Source organism: Dendrobates tinctorius, unplaced genomic scaffold (genome assembly GCF_039654945.1).
Source record: "Dendrobates tinctorius isolate UK_male_01 unplaced genomic scaffold, ASM3965494v1 ptg000060l, whole genome shotgun sequence".
Classification (NCBI taxonomy): domain Eukaryota; kingdom Metazoa; phylum Chordata; class Amphibia; order Anura; family Dendrobatidae; genus Dendrobates; species Dendrobates tinctorius.
Genome location: NW_027361728.1, coordinates 21,465,207 through 21,471,206, shown reverse-complemented (window position 1 = coordinate 21,471,206; position 6,000 = coordinate 21,465,207). Strand labels below are relative to the sequence as shown.

Here is a 6,000-nt window from a genome sequence, read left to right as displayed (position 1 = left end):
TTCATGAGGTCAGGTGGGAGGACAACACATTGTTTCCTTTGGACTAAACCTCCCCAAAAATTAAAGGTCTTAAAAGATGCTGCACAAAAGAAGAAAAAAAGAGTCAAGTTTAATGATAAATCTGTCCTCAGAGAACCAGTCAGAATGGATAGTGTTTGAAAAGGATTTAAAAAACCCAACTGTGTGCAGAAATTAGAGTTTTGCCCCTGAATCATATGGAATTACAGTTCTGGAAGCATGTGCCATGCCTACACAATACAGCCCAGAGGAAGCAGCTATTTCTGTTGGTTTTTATTAAACCAACCAAGCAATTTAATTCTTTTGTTCAGGAGAGTTCTACTTCATTGATTAACAAAAGCAGGGATATAATTTTTTCAGCCTTTTTGAAAAGCCTGAAATGTCAAGCCTTTTAAAGCAGATTATTCTGCCTCTGTGCAGTGAATACAGCCAGAGTAACCTTTTGTCTACAATTAAATATTCTAGCATAAATATAAAAGAAAATCAGAGATGGGAAAGATTGACTCACGAGAGATTGGAGAGGTAGATTCACACACTGATAGTGGAAGCAGCTTGCTTCTAATTAAATATGCCTCTGAGTCTCAGAGCATTTGCTTTCAGCAGCAGAGAAGAGAGGCTGCCCAAGAATGGGGAGGAAGAGCTATATCACATAATCTGTTTGTCCACACTCCTTCCTTGGGGTTTACGAAGGTATTTTCATTTTTTATTCCTACATTGTCATTTGTTCTGGGTATGAAAGGTGATCTCTCAGGGGCACCAGCCACCTAAGCTGAAAGTTTAGTCTTTCTGGTTTACAAACTGAACTGAGTTGGGTTGTGGTTTTTTTTTTCAGTTTGGTAATTATGCCTTTATGTGACTTTGTGGTTATGCCAGTAACATATTGCATGTATTATGTATCCTCTTTAGGGAACATTCATTATCTTGCATTTCTGAATGCACTATATCCTGATGAAGTCTTTAGTATGCATTAATATATAGAATGCAAGTATTATGCCAATATTTTACAAAATTTAAAAACATTCATTTCTGTGTCCTGTAAAAGTCATTGGTCACATGGGGAAACTTTTAACATTGCTTTTGGAATTTTACTATGTATACATGTTGCCCCTGTGATTGCAATTATATTTTCTTCTTTTTTATATATATAGTGAGACCAGTTACTATGTATCTCAGATTTATCTAAAATGATACCTGAAGGTGGTGAAATTTATACTCATTTTTTTCTTGTCTTTGCATGTGTGCCCAACTTTTCCATACTTAATGAAAGTTGTTGGTAGGATGTTTGAGATCCACATTACAGAGATATTGGGGGAGTTTTCTTTATATGCTATTATCTAACTGAAACCAGATTTCTCATACACATACAATATAGAATACTAGTACTAAGTATGTTAAGTATTAAGATATATTAAGGTATATAGATTATTTGCAGACTATAGGTGAGCATAGAAGTTATTGTCTTGGCAGACGCTATTATATCTCATATGATTCCTTTAATTTGTACAGCTCTGTTTGAGTTATCCTACACAATACCTGCAAGTATTTCTATGAATTAGAACTTGACATTTCTCTTTGCCTCATGACCCCGGCAGTCCCCGCAATTATTTAGCTCTACCAATTCCATCAGGTTACATTTCTTTGTAGTTTTGAAATTGCTGTTTATTTTTCTATCTGTATTCAATGAGATCATGCTAAGAAATATTGGCTATATGAAAATGTTTTGTATTGCTAAATTGTGTCTACACAGTGAAATTTGTTTCTGATGAAAACCTTTGCCATGCAAAAGAAGAACGATTCGTACATATCAGTAAAATCCATTATTAAGCAGGGACAATGGTCATTGGTTCCTAAATAAATATTGTAATATTTTTCTTCTAAATTTTCTAAAAATTGGATAATCGTTATTTTTATTCAGCATTAATTATGTGGCGCTAACATATTTTACATATCCCATTTCACTATTCTCAACAGTGACCCATTGTCCCAAATTGGAATAACAGTCTACTTCACTTGCACCAATTTCATAGAAGACTATTTGACCTATAAGTATGTGTTAACTAGAGGCATAGTGTTTGCATGCCGTGAGTCCTATTAATTGGGAGTAACTATAATCACGTCAGCACTAGTCGAGTTTGTTTTATCATTTTCCGAGGACAACCTGTAGCTCCAATCTGTATAGTATTATGACCTGTAAGCAGATGAACGTTTAATTGAATAGTCAGACATGTATTTTATTCTCATATCTCGCACAATGAGAGTTTGAATGGAAAGTGGAATCTGTGCAGTGTAGAAAAAGCACAGAAATGCCAGTATTTCTCAATATTAGATGCTTTATTGTACATAACATATCCGTGTTTATAACCTATATCAATAGATTTTTACCATTTGTATTGTTAGATGAATTAGCTGATTAAATATATGTCTGCCTAAAGCACATAATGCAGTAAAAGCTACATTAACTATACATGTATTAATCCTAATACAAAGCACCAAGCGTCTTTAACATTGCATATGTAAAATAATATATAAATAGAGGCGAATATTATGTTGTGCATTAATAAGATCTTACAATAGGTATTTTAGATACCATACTTATATTTCATTATGTCTCTTCTATAACATTTAGCATTCTTTGTATTGAGTTTTATTATTTGATAAAAGTCAAAGATAAACTAGAGAAGTCTATTCAGTAATCCGCTTAAGATCCTTTGTTTAAACCATAAACTTTATTTCAGAAAATGGTAAACCTGCAATCATGGGGCCTACAAATATAATTTGTGCTGTACTGTGATCCTCATTTTTCAGTTCCTGAGTGACCTTAGTAGTTGCGGGTTTGTGCACTTCTTTTCTGTTGACACAACACCATTTTTAACTGGTCTGAAGCCTAAAAATTGGAAAAATTGTCATATAAGACTGATGTAACTTAAAGAATAGTCCTATTACAATATTGAGGAATTTTTTTTGTTACAAGAAAAGCATAAGCTTGGACTTGAATGCTTGGGCAGGGATCGTCCAAAAACTACAAATCATTTTCCTGTTCTGAAATATGAAACCAGTGGTCTAATTGGTTGTTATGGATAACTCATTGATTTTGCTGTTGAGTAGTATTCCATATTATGTTTCTAATCTGAATTTTGGAGCAGCTGTATAACCAAAAAGTTTGTGGCCCCAATTCCTTGAGACTGGTGTTGTACAGAGCAGGGGGTGTGGTAGAGTCAGAGGTGCCTAATTCATAAAGAGTGAATCAGGCGCATATTAAAAGGGGTGTGGCCGTAACTCCAACTCTTATTCCAATCAGAGACTGGAGTAAGATTTGTGGTGTAAAGTGTGCCACAATTCATCTTGAACTAGATAAGCTTGAGTTGCTGTGGCCTGTCCTGCTCCAGCTTCAGCTCCATCTACTTTAGCTTGAGTGATAATATCAAAAGTAGCAAAACCTAACCTTGCATTGCGGAAAAATTCTGTGCCTTTTCAAAGTGTATTATGCCAGATTTTTGGAATAAAGACTTTGATGAATTACAGCTTATACATTGGTTACGGAAAGTATTCAGACCTCTACATTTTTCACTCTTTGTTTCATTGCAACCATTTTGTAAATTCAAAAAAGTTCATTTTTTTCTCATTACTGTACACGCTGCACCTTATCTTCACTGAAAAAAAACAGATATGTAGAATTTTTTGCAAATTTATTAAAAAAGAAAAACTGAAATATCACATGGTCATAAGTATTCAGACCCTTTGCTCAGACACTCATATTTAAGTCACATGCTGTCCATTTCCTTGTGATCCTCCTTGAGATGGTTCTACTCCTTCATTGGAGTCCAGCTGTGTTTAATTAAACTGTTAGGATTTACTTTGAAAAGGAATACACTTGTCTATATAAGACCTCCCAGCACACAGTGTGTTTCAGACCAAAATGAGAATCATGAGGTCAAAGAAACCGGCCAAGGAGGTCAGAGACAGAATTGTGGCAAGGCACACATCTGGCCAAGGTTTCAAAAGAATTTCTGCTGTACTCAAGGTTCCTAAGAGCACAGTGGCCTCCATAATCCTTAAAAGGAAGAAGTTTGGGACCACCAGAAGTCTTCCTAGACCTGGCAGTCCAGCCAAACTGAGCAATCATGACAGAAGAGCCTGGGTGAGAGAGGTAAAGATGAACCCCAAGATCACTGTGGTTGAGCTCCATAGATGCAATAGGGAGATGGGAGAATGTTCCACAAAGGCAACTATCACTGCAGTTCTTCACCAGTCAGGCCTTTATGGCAGAATGGCCTCATGGAAGCCTCTCTTCAGTGCCAGACATATGAAAACCCTCACAGAGTTTGCTAAAAACACATGAAGGACTCCCAGACTATGATAAATAAGATTCTCTGGCCTGATCAGATGAAGATAGAACTTTTTGGCGATAATTCTAAGCGGTATGTGTGGAGAAAACCAGGCGCTGCTCATCACCTGCCCAATACAATCCCAACAGTGAAACATGGTGGTGGGAGCATCATGCCATGGGGGTGTTTTTCAGCTGCAGGGACAGGATGACTGGTTGCAATTGAAGGAAACATGAATGCGGCCAAGTACAGAGATATTCTGGATGAAAACCTCTTCCAGAGTACTCTGGACCTCAGACTTGGCTGAAGGTTCACCTTTCAACAAGACAATGACTCTAGGCACTCAGCTAAAAGAACAAAGGAGTGGCTTCAGAACAACTCTGTGACCATCTTTGAATGGCCCAGCCAGAGCCCTGACCTAAACCCAATTGAGCATGTCTGGAGAGACGTGAAAATGGCTGTCTACCAATGTTCACCATCCAATCTGACAGAACTGGAGAGGATCTGCAAGGAAGAATGGCAGAGGATCTCCAAATCCAGGTATGAAAACTTGTTGCATTATTCCTAAGAAGACTCATGGCTATACTAGCTCAAAAGGGTGCTTCTACTCAATACTGAGCAAAGGGTCTCAATACTTATGACTCTGTGATATTTCAGTTTTTCATTTTTAATAAATTTGCAAAAATTTCAGCATTTCTGTTTTTTTTCAGTCAAGATGGGGTGCAGCATGTAGATTAATAAGAAAAAATGAATTTTTTTGAATTTACCAAATGGCTGCAATGAAACATAGAGTGAAAAATTTAAAGGGTTCTGAATACTATCTGAACCCACTGTATATTTGAAAATTTCAATGCATGTGTATGGGTATAGATATGCCATCTAAATTTGACTGCTGAGCTTGTAACTACTGGGTACAGCACAATTGTACAGTGTCAGAGAAGGAACATTTGGCCTTGTCTTACTTTAGCCCTTTTACACCCAAAGGTGGTTTGCACGTTAACCCCTTTCTGACATCCGACGTACTATCCCATCCACGGTACCCAGGCCCGTATGACCGTGGACGGGATAGTACGTTGGGCCCTTTAATGCGATATCGCGACTAAAGTCGCGGTGATCGCATTAAAATGCCGACGCCATCTCACCTTACAGAAGATGGCGTCGGCCTCCCGGGCTGCGATCCCGCCCCCGGCATCCAGAGCGCTGTGATTGGCTGTTCAATTCTGAACAGCCAATCGCAGCGTTTCTCATTGTTTCAGCCAATCAGCTTGGCTGAAACAATGATGTCCTAGGCTAGGATTGGAGTACCGATGTACTCGATCCTAGAGCCCCCAGATTGGCGCGATTGCCGATCTAATCGATCGCACCAATCGCAGCGCACAGCAGCGCTATACCGCCGCTGTGCCCTGCCAGTACCAGCCCGGATCGGTGCTAAATTAGCACCGATCTTAGGCTGGAGCCTGGTGCAGGCCCAGCAGGGCCTGCAAGAGCTGGCTGGCGCGATCGATTAGATCGGCGATCGTGCCAACCACAGGGCACAGCTGCAGTCACATGAGACCGCTCTGTGCCCTGTTGGTGACCTGGGCATGACCTACCTAGGAATCGGAGCTGTGAGCTCCGATCCTAGACAGTTGCCATGGTCACCAGGCAGATCAGGGAT

The 6,000-nt window shown here is 38.9% G+C and overlaps 1 protein-coding gene across 5 annotated transcripts in view; it reads left to right on the top strand.

Annotated features, from left to right (window-relative positions):
* Positions 1 to 515: 515 nt before the first annotated feature.
* Positions 516 to 6,000, top strand: part of SOX2 (SRY-box transcription factor 2) — a 1,445,341-nt gene continuing 1,439,856 nt past the window's right edge. For all 5 annotated transcript variants that reach the window (XR_012232822.1, XR_012232823.1, XR_012232821.1 and 2 more), the window contains exon 1: positions 516 to 708. The gene's annotated coding sequence lies outside the window, so the exon portion shown is untranslated. The remainder of the gene's footprint in view (positions 709 to 6,000) is intronic.